Source organism: Pristis pectinata, chromosome 22 (genome assembly GCF_009764475.1).
Source record: "Pristis pectinata isolate sPriPec2 chromosome 22, sPriPec2.1.pri, whole genome shotgun sequence".
NCBI lineage: Eukaryota > Metazoa > Chordata > Chondrichthyes > Rhinopristiformes > Pristidae > Pristis > Pristis pectinata.
In genome coordinates, this window is record NC_067426.1 from 6405691 (window position 1) to 6422016 (window position 16326).

Below are 16326 nucleotides of genomic sequence, written 5' to 3' on the forward strand. Positions count from 1 at the left end.
GTTAAGCCTTAATTGGTTTGTTTGGGCCACTTCAGAGCAAGCCACAGTGATCGGCTCACAAATAGCCAGACCTGGTAACAACAGCAGACTTTCTCTCCTGATGGACATTAGTGAACTGGGTCGGTTTTAAGAATAGCCTGACAGCTTTACAGGTGCGTGAAAGTTATTGAGTTCAATTCACAAACTACCAAAACAGGATTTGAATTCGCATCCACCGATTGTTAGTTGAATCCTCAAGATTTAGTTATTCAGGTACTGGATTTGGACAATGGTGGCAAGACCAGTATTTATCACCAGTGCAGCAGCGTGAAGACAGGAAGATTGAACCTGTGATACTCATCTTGGCTAAATCAACCTTGGATGGCACTGGAACTTGTGCTCTCAGACTGACTCACATGGTATTGGTACTTGTATTGGTTTATTATTGTCATGTGTACTGAGATACAGTGAAAAGCTTTTGTTTTGCCTGCCATCCATTGGTATTGGTTTATTATTGTTACTTGTACCGAGGTACAGTGACATACTTGTCTTGCATACCGATCGTACAGGTCAATTCATTACACAGTGCAGTTACATTGGGTTAGTACAGAGTGCATTGATGTAGTACAGGTAAAAACAATAACAGTACAGAGTAAAGTGTCACAGCTACAGAGAAAGTGCAGTGCAATAAGGTACAAGGTCACAACAAGGTAGATCGTGAGGTCAGAGTCCATCTCATCGTATAAGGGAACCGTTCAATAGTCTTATCACAGTGGGATAGAAGCTGTCCTTAAGTCTGGTGGTACGTACTCTCAGGATCCTGTATCTTCTACCTGATGGAAGAGGAGAGAAGAAAGAATGACTCGTGTGGGTGGGGTCTTTGATTATGCTGTCTGCTTCACCAAGACAGCAAGAAGTAAAGACCAAGGAGGGGAGGTTGGTGTCCGTGATGCACTGGGCTGTGTCCACAAATCTCTTCAGTTTCTTGTGGTCCTGGGCAAAGCAGTTGCTGTAACAGATGCAGATCATTCCATATATAATTACTCGAGGTCATAAAAAGAAGAATATAGTGTTGCAGCTACAGAGAAAGTGCAGTGCAGGTAGACAAATAAAATGCAAAGGCCATGACAAGGTAGATTGGGAGATCAAGAGTTCATGTATTGATGAGAGATCCATTCAAGTGTCTGATAACAGTGGGATAGAAGCTGTCCTTGAGCCTGCTGGTTGATGCTCTCAGGCTTTTGTATCTTCTGCCCAACGGGAGAGGGGAGAAGAGAGAATGACCAGGGGGTGACGGGTCCTTGATTATGTCAGCTGCTTTTCCAAGGAATACCTCAATCCCATTTTTGCCCCAATGGTTATATAGAATGCCTGGCTTTCTCTATTGGAATGTATACAAGTGTTAAAATTCAGGCTTGTGCCCTAAATTTTTTCTTTCTGCAAGAGGCCATTTTACTAAATATATCTGCACCTCCTGTGATCTGAAACTTACTGGGAAATGCTGGAGATAAAGCTAAGCAATGTTGGACATTTTATTGGAGGATACAGAGGATCGTTCTTGTTGCACACTTGGAATATGTTGTCGTTCCTTCATCGCTGCTCTGTCCAAATCCTGGAACTTCCCAACAACCCAGTAGATATTCCTTTTCCTCATGGACAGTAGCAGCTCACCACCTTGAGAAACCAGTGCTACCGTCAGGCAGGAAGTTCAGAAGCCTGAAGTCCCACGCCACCAGGTTCAGGAACAACTACTCTCCTACAGTCATCAGGTTCTTGAACTGACCTGCACAATCCCAATCACTACCTCGGCAATCAAACACTATAGACCACCTCTTGCACTTCCAATGGACCTCCATGGACTTGTCTCTGAGTGTGTCTAGTTTTTGCACAATCCTTTTTCTCTCTCTCTCACTGTCTTGTATAATTTATGTTCTGTATGTTGTCTGAATCTATGTGCCTGTGATGCTGCTGCAAGCAATTTTTTCATTGTACCTGTACCTCACTGTACTTATGCATATGGCAATAAACTTGACTTGACTTGTTGTACCATCACCGGCCACAACTTGATGCTCCATGTCCAAATGAGTGACTGCATGAAAGTGATGCTCAGCTCTAGACCAGCTCAGAAGAACCCACAAAAAAAATCACAGCTCTATAGTAAGAACAGAAAATGCTGGAAAGCACTCAGCAGGTCGGGCAGCATCTGTGGGGAGAGAAACAGCATTAATGTTTCAAGTTCATCACCAGGATTGAACCTGGAGGGTCATGAACTTGAAACATGGTCTCTGTTTCTCTCCCCACAGATGCTGCCTGACCTGCTGAGTGTTTTTTTTTATCACTTTCTGTTTTTATTTCAGATTTCTAACATCTGCAATCACCAGATTGATATCGATCTATCTCCCTAAGCGTGCACTCCCTCCATTATCCGAGCACCTTTGTTCCGGTGTGTACCATCCACAAAAGGCACAGCAATTGCCTGGGCTACTCCAACAGCACCTCACAAACCCGCAACTTGCACCACTGAGAAGGTCAAGGGCAGTAGGTGCATGAACCTGCTGCAGAAGATAAACTGCTGGAGGAACTCAGCGGATCAGGCAGCATCTGTGGAGGCAAGGGGATGGTTGACGTTTCAGGTCGAGATCCTGCATCAGGACTGAGAGTGTAGAAGGAACATAGTCAGCGTAAAGAGGTGAGAAGGAGAAATGAGGACAGGCTGGTAGGTGATAGCTGGAACCAGGTGAGGTGGGAAGGATGGCCGGAAGGAACCAGGTGGCAGGAGGGGATGAAAAAGGTGAATTTTTAGGTTCCCCTCCAAGTCTCACACTTGCAAACATACTGCCATTCCTTCACTATCGCTGTGTCTAATTCCGGGAATTTACCACCAATCCAGTGGGGATTTTTTCCAGCATACAGACCAGAAAGGAACTTCCCACCACTTTTGCTGAGGCAATGAGGGATGGGCTTATCAGCAAGATTCATATCCAGTGAATGAATAAAAAGTAAACAGAATGGCTTTGAAGTTTCTTGAGAGGAATGCATAGCTTGTCTTCCATCTTTGTAATTTTGGTTTAAAAAAACAATATGGCATTAATGATACCAGCCAAGAGTGAATAAAGTGGCTAAGTTGATAAATGTAGGGCAAGGAATTATCCATCAGTTATTACATAGAAAAAAGACGGTAGCTAAATTCTGTGCTTCAAAGAAAGTTGCATCAGGAAGTCTTATCTGATGAAAGTAGCTTTGGAGTAAACAGCTACAACTGTTTACATGAAAAGAATGTCTTCAAAGGATTTAACAATAGATACGTTGTGCTGTCTTATCTGTGACACATAACATTTGATGTCGCCAAGATACGGTGAAAAAGTGAGCTTGGTTTTCAACATTGCTTCAGAGGACTTGAAGCTGAAAGGTCAATTTCTGATTCTGGTGGGTTTGATCCCTCATCCTGGTGTCAATGAAAACTGTTCTGTAGATTGTATTCAAAGCCTCATGTGCTTATTTGAAATGTGTTCTTGGTTGAACTAGGGAAAGAAGGCAGTTGAGCATTAAGATGGACTGTAGACAAGACTGATAACATAACATCCAGACTTTCACAGAGAGGTCACTGAATAGAAATCAGGCATACTAAAATAGAAAGTCTTTGTCTTGGAGAAGGAATTACTTGCTGAAATAGTAACACTGCAGAAAATAGAGGTCAAGCCAAAGGGTGAAGGTGATGATTTTAATTTATTAGGAGGTCAAAGAGTGTCTTTTATAAAAAATCTCAACTCTCCCTCCACCTTAAAAGAAAAGATGTTGATGATGAATATATTAATATGGAACATAAATCCTTTAAACTTCCATTGCAGTAAGCACTCTTGTTTATGCAATAAAATAAGACAGATTATCACTACAATCACTAGAGATCTGTTCAACTATAAAATCAGAGTCCAACCAAACGCTGACCCAACCTGACCACAACCAATCCAAACTCAACCCAAGCCCAAAGACAGGACCCAACCCACACATGGCATGTTTTTGGGTCCCGGCAGCCTTGGATTGAGCAACTAAGCTCTGATAGACATAAGCCTGGTATCGCCATGGAACATTTGTGGCTTTTAATTTAATTGCAGCTTATAAGACTCTGGGGGTTGTGATTAAGTGAACGTTAAGCCTCATTCCTAACAATCGGGATCTTATGTTTGCAGTGAGTGGTTGAAGGCTGAGGTGAGACGAGAATTAATTTCACCTACAGGTGGATGGGATCTGAATCAAACTGCACGAAAAGGTCGTGGAAGCAGCAACCTTAACACATTTAAGCAGTACCTGGATGCTTCTTGATAAAAGTTGCAGTGTTAAAACAGCCTTGCAGTGGTGTGAACACACCCCCAAAAATAATCAAGTTTATTCCCCATCACACCTTCTTAAGAAAGAATATTTTATGCTGACTGGTGGAATGATTTCAGACATAAAATGCAGTGGAAAGTTGTGGTAATAAAATGTTACATTCATTCATGATGTGGGTGTCACTGACAAGGCCATCTTTTATTTCCCTTCTCAAAACACTTCTTAAACCGAATGGTTTTCTAGACTATTGAGTGAGCAGTTATGACTCCAGCATATCGTTTTATCAACCACATATTATCCAGATCATGTTGGGTGGCAGAGAGCCAGGCAGCATCTGTGGAAAGACTTTTCAGTTCAGATTGAGGCCTTTGACCTGACAACATTATCTGTTTCTCTTTCCACAGATTCATCCTGACCTGTTGAATGTTTCCTGTATTTTCTGATTTTATTTCAGTTTCCTAACATCTGAACCTTTTTTGATTTTTGTGGGATGGCAGATTTCCTTCCTGAGAGAATATTAATGAACTAGATGGGTTTTACAACATGCCTCAAGTTTTATGGTCACTATTACAGCCCTTTTAATTTCAGATTGTATACCTTAAGACCAAGCCGTCCATGATGAGGTTTGAACACCATATCACTCGTACAACATATCATTCGTACTGGTTCTGCAATGTATACGCCATGACTGGGAAAAAACAAATTGCAGCTGGTTTTGCAGGAACATTTCTTTTAAAGAGAAACAAAGGACTGCAGATTCTGGAATCAGGGACCCGAACTGAAATGTTGACCACCTGCTTTTCTCCACGGGTGCTGCCTGGCCTGCTGAGTTCCTCCAGCATCATCGTGTTTTTCAACATCTTTTTAAAGTTTCAATCAAACTGGACTCTGCTCAATTAACTCAAAGCACCAACTGCACGATAATCACACTGTGACTCCAATTTGAACAGGACATTTTATCAGTCAAACAGTACAGCACTTGTTCGAAAATAAGCCTGGCAAGAACTGATTAGGGATAGTTTTTGAACTCCAAAAACAGGATGGGCTGGATATACTGAATAACCTTCTGACCAACAGGTCATAAACAGTTTCCTATCATTGTTTATAACTCTTAGACAATTTTACTGCCATGTTAATTGAACTGAAAGGAAATACTAATATACTAAAAGCTTCTGCAGTGGCCCAAGCAATCAATCTACATCAATGGAAATGGACAGAATGTTATTGTATTGATTAAATGAATAAAACATTTTTATCATATCAGGCTTCATTGATTAACAGTGGCCCCAGTTATACCTATTGGGTCTCCACTGTAATATTAAACTGAGATCCAGCATGACTCCAGAAATCAGCAGCTTTTAGATCATAGAACAGTACAGCACAATACAGGCCCTTCGGCCCACAATGTTGTGCTGACCTTTAAACCTTGCCTAAGACTATCTAACCCCTTCCTCCCACATATCTCTCTATTTTAAATTCCTCCATAAGCTTATCTAGTAATCTCTTGAATTTGACCAATTTACTTGCCTCCACCACCACCCCAGGCAGCGCAATCCATGTCCTCACCACTCTCTGGGTAAAAAACCCTCCCTCTGATATCTCCCTTGAACTTCCTACCCATTATTTTAAAGCCATGCCCTCTTGTATTGAGCATTGGTGCCCTGGGAAAGAGGCGCTGGCTGTCTACCCCATCTCTTCCTCTTAATATTTTGTACACCTCTATCATGTCTCCCCTCATTCTCCTTCTCTCCAAAGAGTAAAGCCCTAGCTCCCTTAGTCTCTTTTAATCACAATCTCAATCCTTCACAAGAACTAAAAACAGTTGTCTTCTTGTTACACATGCACTGCCCCTTTCAGAATACCCGAATGTGTTTTATAGCCAATGAGATATCTTTGAAGCACAGTCAACTGCTGTAATGTCGGATACACGCCAGGCAATCTGCAAACTGCAAACTCTCACAAACAGCAAGTGATAATGATCAGATAATCGGCTTTTAGAAATGTTAATTGAGGAATAAATATTCACTAACATCATAATTTTCTTCAAAATTGCACCGTGTGTTGCTTCTCCCTCACCTGAGAGAATAGAAAAGTCCTCAGTTTAATGCCTAATTAGAAAGGCAGCTTCTCAACAATGCAGCACTCCCTCAGCACTGCACTATTAATTGTCAACCTGGATTTATGTGCTTAAATCTCCAAAGCAGGCCTTGAGTTGACAACCTCCTGATGAGGTGGGAATAGGGCAACCCACTGAGTACAGCAGGCACAGTTCACATCCTCCACTCAGTCCAGACATAGAGATGAGATTATTATAGAACATAGAACAATACAGCACAGGAACAGACCCTTCGCCGAAGAACACGATGCCAGCTTAGACTAGATCTCTTCTGCCTGCATATGATCCATATCCCTCCATTCCCTGCATATTCGCGTGTCTATCTAAAATGCCACTATTGTATCTGCTTCCAGCATTACCCCTGGCAGCCCGTTCCAGGCTCCTACATCTCTCTGTGTAAAAGAAAATTTGCCCCGCAAATCTCCTTTAAACTTCTGTCCTCTCACCTTAAACGATTGTCTTCTAGTACCTGACATTCTACCCTAGGAAAATGATTCTGACTGTCTACTCTATCTATGCCTCTCGTAATTTTATAAAATATTATTCTTAACAGTGCAAGCAGAAGTGTTAAAATGGAGCATCTGGGCCAGGTATCTTTTGTAAACAAGCCATCCTCTGCTAACCAGATCGCAGGGTTATTCCCATTCTGAACTTAACTGCTAGGATATGATTACACTGGAAGGGATGCAGAGAAGGTTCACCAGGGTGTTGCCTGTATTGAAGGACTTTAGTTATGGGGAGAGATTGGATAGGCTGGGCTTGCTTTCCCTGGAGCGAAAGAGACTGAGGAGTGACCTGAGCGAAACATAAGGTTATGAGAGGCATAGATAGGGTAGGTAGAAAAAATCTTTTTCCTGTGGTAAGGGTATCAAAAAGAAAAGGGCATAGTTTTAAAGTGAGAGATGGGAGATTTAAAGGAGATCTTAGGGGTAAGTTTTTTCCACAGAGAGTGTTTGGTATATGGAACTCACTGCCAGAGGAGGTGATGGAGTCAGATACAATCCCTACTTCTAGGAGGCATTTAGACAGACACAAATAGGCAAGGCATAGAACGATGTGATCCTAATGGGGTCAAATTGGATTAGTGTAGATGGCAAAATGTCAGCATGGGCGTGAGGGTCCATTTATGAGCTGTATGACTCTGCAATCAACCAGGTAATAATGAGAACACTGCAACTGATCTTTATAAGGGAAGGAAACACTGGGCTAGGATTCTGATGTGGAGGTACCTATTAAAAGATGCTTGTGTGAGAATATTAATCCTGATCACGATTATCCTTTAGATCCACACATGGATAGCGTCTTTGCAAACAGAGGTGACAGATTGGGGATGAATTATGAGGAAATGTATCTACCAGAGCTTTCAAGGGGAATTGGATTGGCACTTGAGAGAAAATAATTTACAGGACCATGGGAATAGGAATGTGATTATCAGGATTGCTCTGCTGGGAGCTGGAATAAACTGAACAGTCTTCCGTGCCATAACAATTCTATAATTCTTTAAAAAAATAGAGATTAAATTTCTGTAGCTGGGAGCTGGTTAAAGATTAGCTGCTGTAAATAAAGTGAATGCATAATTCTACTTTATGGTTTGTTGGGTCTGTTAAACATAATTAAACACAAAGTGAATTAAAAGTATACAATGAAGGCAATAGTGGTTTATCCAAATAGTAAGTAATGCTTGGAATGATTTACCAGGTAATGAATGAATTCAAAAATCAAATATGCATTTTTATTTCAAATGAGAAACAGAGTGGGGATGAGGTACAGAAAAAAAGGCCATGAGCCAATTGAATTACAGCACAGCCCTGAAGGCTGAATGGCCTCTACTAGTCACTACAGTAGTGTTCAGTTATTAAAGTTGGCCCTGCAGATTGTACCTGTGAAGTGGGGAGAAGTGCAGCAAATGGATAAGCTGAGAACAACTGTGTTGGTGTAAGAAACAAATTAGTTGCTGGGAATGTGCGATCCGTGAGACCATGAAGAACATTGTTCACAAGACAGAAGTCCATCTGGCCTGCTTCTTAACTGCCAGCTCCAGATACTACCTCATGTGACCTGATCTTGCGTAAACATTGTTCTGGATGCCTTTTGATCACTTTAGTTGTCCTGTAACCCTGTAGGACTAATGTAGGAATCAGTTTCACTTGTCAACAGTGAAGCCTTCATTAACCCTAACAGCTGGATCCACATGTTTTTCAACAATCAAGACCAAGTAATCAGAAATGGCACCAAGTTCCAGGAATCGTCTATCAAATTTCCATATTTTTCCACCACAAATCCGTGGATAAAGCATTCAATGGTAATCTCAAACTCAGCCAAAGCTTCACAGAGTACCCGTCCTTTTCACACAGACGAGACTTTCCCACGCTACAAGTGCTCATTGCCACCAGGAAGAGCATGAGTATTACCATGTTTGTCAGCAGTGCCTCCATGTGAGAAGGATATGCATTTAAATAGCACCTCAGAAAACTGAGCCACATCTAGGCTGACACTCTCCTACCATACTGAGAGTGTGCTGTCTTGGGAGTTCTGCTTTCCAACAGAAACACAAGAACTTGGTAGGGCTGGGCCACTCGATCCCTCAAGCCTACCTCACCATTTAATCTCATAGAGTCATACAGCACAGAAATAGGCCCTTCGGCCCAACTGGTCCACGCTGATAAAGCTGCCCATCCAAGCTAGTCCCATTTGCCTGCATTTGGCCCTTATTTTTGTAAACCTTTCCTATCTATGTACATGTCCAACTGGCTTTGAAGGGTTGTCATTGTACCTTCTTCAACCACTTCCTCTAACAGCTCGTTCCATATACGTACCACCCTCCGTGTAAAAAAAAAGTTGCACTTCAAGTTCCCATTAAATCTTTCCCCTCTCACATTAAACCTAGAACCCATTTAGTTCTTGATTCCCCAACCCTGGGAAAAAGGCTCTGCACATTCATCCTATCTATGCCACTTATGATTTTATACATCTCCATAAGACCACCCCTCAGTCTCCTACACTCCAAGGAAAAAAATTCCAAGCCTATCCAACCTCTGCCTATATCTCAGTCCCTCCCAGTCCTGGCAATATCTTTGTAAATCTTTTCTGCATCTTTCTAGCTTAATAACATCTTTCCTACGGCAGGGTGACCAAAACTGAACTCAATACTTCAAGTGCAGCATCACCAGCGTCTTATACTATCTTTTCCTGGCTTTAATTCCTTTTCTATACCAGTTCTCCATAACCCTCAATTCCCTGATCATTCAAAAATGTATCTACTTCCTCTTTAAATACTCCCATTGACCTGGTGTTCACAACTGTCCAGCGTAGAGAATTCCAGAGATTCAACACCCACTGTGAGAAGAAGTTTCAACAATTTAGTTTTAAATGACTGCCCTTTAATCTTGTAACTATGTCCTCAAGATTGTCCCATTGGTAAAAACATCTCAACATCTACCCCGTCATGTCCTCTAAGAGCCTTACATGTTTCAAAAAAAACATTAAATTGAGGCAGAATCAAACAGCTGGAGGGACTCAGTGGGTCAAGCAGCATCCGTGGGGGGGAATGGACAATCAACGTTTCAGGTTGAGACCCTTCATCTGGACTGTCCTACTTGGTCTTTTTAAGATGGATGTACAAGATTCCATGTCACCTTTTTGAAGAAGACCATGAGAGTGTTCCTTGATGTCCTGGTCAATATTTACTTCTCTATCAGTATTACTAAATGTGTTTGTTATCATAGTACAATTTGTGGGAGTTTACTGCGGGCAAATTAACTGCTATGTTAGCCGTATTATAACTGTGCTTACATTTCATAAAGAATATTGGATGCAAAGTGCTGAGGTCATGAAAAGTGATACAAAAATGCAAATATTTTTCCCTCACCATTACAGACCTTCTTAAAAAACTTTATTTTACATTGCCAATCATACCAATGTTATATCTCAGATTAAACTTTAAACTAAAAGAGGCTCATAATTTGATTGACAAATATCTCTCAAAATTAGCTAACTTCTTGATGTTACTTTCTTTGCTTTGCTCTGAAATATGATTCCACAGAGTGAGACATCTCTTAAAAACAGGTGGGTATACATAATGGAGTGTTCAAGGAAGGTGTGATCGTAGGCAGAATTACCATCATCATTTAAGATGCAGATTAACACGTGCTTCTAATATACATCCTTGAAATATTACATAGTGAAAAGCAGTAGCCTACTTTCTGTAGTTAGCAATTAATGTTGCCTCACTGGCTACTCTGATAGAACTTGATCCCAGTGAATCTGCTGATTCTGAGTTCCCATTCCAATGGAGACATACTCTTATTGTTGAAGTCAATATTTGATTTTGTCCAGCTCCTGTCACCTTTTGCCTTCTACCATAGTGATGAGGTCCACATGGAAGTGGAGCTTCAGATTCAAAGGCTTTGTGTCCAAGGAGAAACAAATCAAGAAGGGGGTTAACCTTTTCTGGTGAAACACTGGTACTAATGGGCAGGCATGGTAGTGTAGTAGTTAGCGTAACGTTATTACAGCGCCAGCAACCTGGGTTCAATTCCGGCCTCTGTAAGGAGTTTGTATGTTCTCCCCGTGTCTGTGTGGGTTTCCTCCGGGTGCTCCGGTTTCCTCCCACATTCCAAAGACGTACGGGTTAGGAAGTTGTAGGCATGCTATGTTGGCGCTGGAGGCGTGGCGACACTTGCGGGCTGCCCCCAGAACACTATGCAAAAGATGCATTTCACTGTGTGCTTCGATGTACATGTGACTAATAAAAATATCTTATCTTATTTCTTAATGATACAGTTGTTCTACGCCTGAATATGTCACCTGGTGTGAGCCAGCAGGAAGGTTTCATGCATGCTACTTTACACTCCTAAATCTCTGTGCCTCTCTGCCCTCTTTTATAATGCTCCTTAAAACTTGCTCTCTTGAGTCTGCTTTTGATCAACAACAGCTCCTTAAGTACCGTCATGTTGTTTTTCTAAAACAGTCCTGAGAAGCAACTTGGGACTTTTTACTAATCAAAGGATTACATGTGATTTCAGACCCACATATCTGGTAATTTCATATAACATCTTATGTCATATTGTTTGTAGTGTTTGTATTAATTGCATTTTACTTGTGGTGTTTAGTTCTAATAAATGTAAAAAAGAGTTCCAGGTTCAATAGTTTTATCCCATCTGGACAGCTTTGGTTCAAATTCTGAAGGTGATTATTATTACTGGTTTATTATTGTCACTTGTACTGAGATACAGTGAAAAGTTTTTGTTTTGCCTGCCATCCAGACAGATCATTCCGCACATAATTACATCAAGATAGTAAAAAGAAAACAGAATGCAGAATATAGTGTTGCAGTTACAGAGAAAGTGCAGTGCAGGTAGACAAACAAAGTGTGCCCAATGACCCTCACCAATTTTTACAGATGCACCATAGAAAGCATCCTATCCGATGCACCACAGCTTAGTATGGCAACTGCTCTGCCCAAGACTGCAAAAACTTGCAGAGTTGTGAACACAGCCCAGTCTATCACAAAAACCAGCCTCCCCTCCATTGACTCTGTCTACACTTCCCACTGCCTCGGGAAAGCAGCTAATGTAATCAAGGACCCCTCCCGCCCCAGAGGCAACTTCATGCTTATAAAACATCGCAACTAAAGTTCACACGTATGTGAAGTATCATTCCCAAAATCCAGAAAATCAATTCCAAAGTTGGATTGTGTATTCCAGATTGTGTTTCATCACTTTGACACACCTGCTGCCTAGAAACTTCCTTTTTGCATGTTTTAACTTGGCTTTTATAGAGATTGAACCAACAAAGCAAAATGTGACCACATTAAGCCTTATAAGTGTGTGGTTACATTATGGAAAGGCTTGGACTAATTATCCTCAGTGACTTGTGTTCAAGTCTCACCACAGCAATTTAGGATTTTAAATTCAGTTGGGAAAAATTCAATAAATTCTGGAATTAAGTGCACTATTATCAGTAATGGTATCCATGAAACTAATAGATAACAGTTTATAAAAAGCATATGGTTCATTAATGTCCTCTAGGAAAGGAAATCTACTGCCTTTACCCAGTCTGACCCACATTTGACTCCAGATCCAAAGCTATGTTGGTTAATTAAAGCCCTCTGGAATGGCCCAGCCAGCCTCACAGTGCAAAGACAATGAGGAATGGGTAATAAATGCTGACCTTGTCTGAGCTACAAATGCTAACTTCTTTATTGCAAGCTGTAGACAGCTAACACACGTACTTACTTCATATGTACAAATACATCATTACTTTGCGCTCACTGGATTCGTTTACCTATACATAAATATACACAGACTTCAAGAACTATTAGGGATGAGCCCACCCACATTACCTGAAAGAAAAGAAAAATAAATCTTCAGAGGTCAAATCATCTCATGTTTTCATTTTCCTAATGAAACATTATGTCCTTTGCTTCCCCATCAGCAGTGTGACAGGAGAGCACTGTAAAAGCCTACAGTGAATGCACTGTTTACTACATAACATATAACAATGTCATTGTAACTTGTATTGGCATCAGGAATAGAACAAGCCACTAACAGCAGGCTGTTTGCTGCAGCCCAGATCAATACCGGGGAAAGGGTCACAACTTCAGTGTGAGAATGTTACTTACAAGGTAAATCCAATGCAGTTTCTCTGCAGAATGAATGGACTCATTTCGCCATTGGGACAAATAAGCTTTGTGCCCAGAACTGTAAAGGTGTGTCAGCTCTTTCACGGAGTGGTCATACTGTTCGTTCAAGATCTCTGAACTGTATGTTGTAATTCACAGTTGCTCTAAATGCAGAACGGGTTATTTATAGTCAGGGTTTATGGTGCATAACTCAAACCCCAGAAGTAGTTCACGATCAATAGTTTATTTTTTGTTCCTGCAAGGCACCACTGGAGATATGGTATTAAAATGGAGAGTCAATCAATACATTAGAGATGAGTAAGCAACCTCAAATGCATAGAGAGATCAATTCAATCCAGAAGTTATATTTGAAGGACCTTCCTTTTGGAGAGGTGTGCGGTTGTCACAGCAAGAGATGAAATGCATCAATTGTGAGCTCCAGCATTGTCAGATATCTGCAAAAAGTAAAGGTCCCTCTGTTTTTATCCAACAATTTACCTCGACTTTGCAACAAAATGTTCCTTATTTCACATGAATTGGAAGTCTTGCCCCAAGAACCCTGTGTTTTCTTGGGACAAGACTTCCGATTCATGTGAAATAAGGAACACTTTCACCATTATGAAGAGTTGAACTGAATCTTTAGAGCCAACAGGCAAATTCCATCAGGAAAATGAACTCCCAGAATTTGAACACCTAGCTCCTTTTTAATTCATTGATGTTGTGTGGGCATTTACTGTGGTTCCCACATTGTTCTTGAGAAGGTGGTGATTTGCCCTCTTGACCTGCTTCAGTCAGTGAAGGTGCTTCCTCTGTTGGGTAGGGCTTTCCAGGATTTAGACTCGATGACAATGAAGCATCTGCAATATATTTCCAAGTCAGGATGATGTGGATATTACAGAGGAACTTGCTGGAGGTGGTCTTTCCATGTGCTTGCTACCGTCATCCTTCTAGGTGGTGGAAGATGCTGGTTAGAGAGGTACTGTTGCAGAAGCCTTGGCAATTTACTGCAGCGTAGTTTGAAAAAATTATATAAGTGCAGCCAAGATGCACTATAGTAGAGGGAAATTGGTACATTGGTTTATTATTGTCACATGTACCGAGGTACAGTGAAAAACTTTGTTTTGCATGCTATCCATACAGATCATTTCATCACATCAGTACATTGAGATAGGATAAGGGAAAAGCAATTACAGAATAAAGTGTTACAGTTGCAGAGGGTTGTAGACCCAGCCAGCTCCATCATGGACACAACCCTCCCCGCCATCAAGGATATCTTCAAGAGGCAGTGCCTCAAGACGGCGGCATCCATCACCAAGGACCCTCACCACCCGGGACAGGTCCTCTTCACGTTACTACCATTGGGGAGGATGTACAGGAGCCTGAAGACCCACTCTTATCTAATTCCTCTTTTGCACTATTTATTTATTTTTGTAACTTATACTAATTTTTATGTCTTGCACTGTATTGCTGCCGCAAAACAACAAATTTCACCACATATGTCAATGATAATAAACCTGATTCTGAGTTACAGAGAAAGTGCAGTGCAGGCAGACAGTAAAGTGCAAGAGGTAGATTGTGAGGTCAAGAGTCCATCTTATTGTACAGGGGGACTGTTCCATAGTCTTATAACAACAGTATAGAAGCTGTCCTTGAGCCTGGTGGTACATACTTCCAGGCTTTTGTATCTTCTGCCTGATGGGGGGGGGGGGGGGCGTCGGAGAAGAAATAAAAGTTGAGGGAGAAGGAATAGATGCCAATGAAGCTAGCTGCTTTGACTTTGATGGTGTTGAACTTCTTGAGTGTTGTTGAAGCTGCACTTGTGCAGTCATGAGTTGCACTTATGAATGGTGGACTCGGGAAGTCTAAATCTGAAGTCTGAACCCATACTGACCCAGCCTTCCTACTTCTGTGATCTGTATCCTCCTTGGAGGAAGTAAAACAAAACACTGTAAGTCCCTCAACCCACTGTTTACATGTGTGTGGGAGCAAAGGATGTGTTAAGGGCTAGTCCTGAACATTAAGAGTCACCATTACTACAGTGCAACAAGTAAATGTTAATAAACCTGCAGAAAGGGTGGGTTTCCTCCGGGTGCTCCAGTTTCCTCCCACATTCCAAAGACGTACAGGTTAGGAAGTTGTGGGCATGCTATGTTGGCGCCGGAAGCGTGGCGACACTTGCGGGCTGCCCCCCCAGAACACTACGCAAAAAGGTGCATTTCACTGTGTGTTTCAATGTACATGTGACTAATAAAGGTATCTTATTTTAATTAATGCATGAGTTCCAATACAGCAAAGCATGAGGTGATGTGCTTTGGCAGCAGCAATAAGAAGATCACCTACTGCTTGGATGAAGAGTTCAAATGGGGTTATCCAGCAAAGGGATATGGGCTACTCCAATTTATAAAAGTAGTGATTCAAGTGTCTTAGAACAGACAAACACACAAACACATGAATCAAAAGCAGGAGTAGGCTACCTGCAGTATCCTCTCTCATTCAGTGAAATCATGGCTGACAGAGGCAAAGCAAAACAGATTCACTAGGTTAATTCCTGAGGTGAAAGCCTTGTCCTATCATGGATGGCTAAAGAATTTAGATCTATATTTGCTAGTGTTTAGGAGAATGAGGGGTGATCTTACACCACCAGGTTCAGGAACAGCTACTTTCCTACAACCATCAGGTTCTTGAACTGACCTGCACGACCCTAACCCTTACCTCAGCAACAGAACAGTATGGGCCACCTCTTGCAATATCATGGACTTGTCTCTGACTTCTTTTAGCACTAAGGTCTTGTTTTGCAGTTTTTTTCCCCTCTTTACTGCTTTTTATAATTTATGTACAATTTATGTATAATTTATGTTCTGTGTATTGTCTGAGACTACATGCCTGTGATGCTGCTGCAAACAAGTTTTTCATTGTACCTGTACCTCACCATACTTATACACATGACCTGACTTGACTTGCAAAAGCCCGCAGGGGTACGGCAGGGTAGATGTCGAGATCTTTCTACTAGTGGGAGAATCTCAAATGAGGGGACATGGATACAAGATTAAGGAGTGGTAATTTAAAACTGAGATGCACAGGAACTTCTTGCAAAGGGTGGTGAATTTGGACCATTGAGGGTAATTAAAGAGGAAGTAGAAATGTTTTTGAAAGATCAGGGACTAGAGGGCTGTGAGGAATTGGCACAGAGGGGGAGATGAGGCCTGGGGCATATCAGCCATGATCATATTGAATAGTGGGGCAGGTTTGAGGGGCTGAGTAGCCTACTCCTACTCCTTGTTTT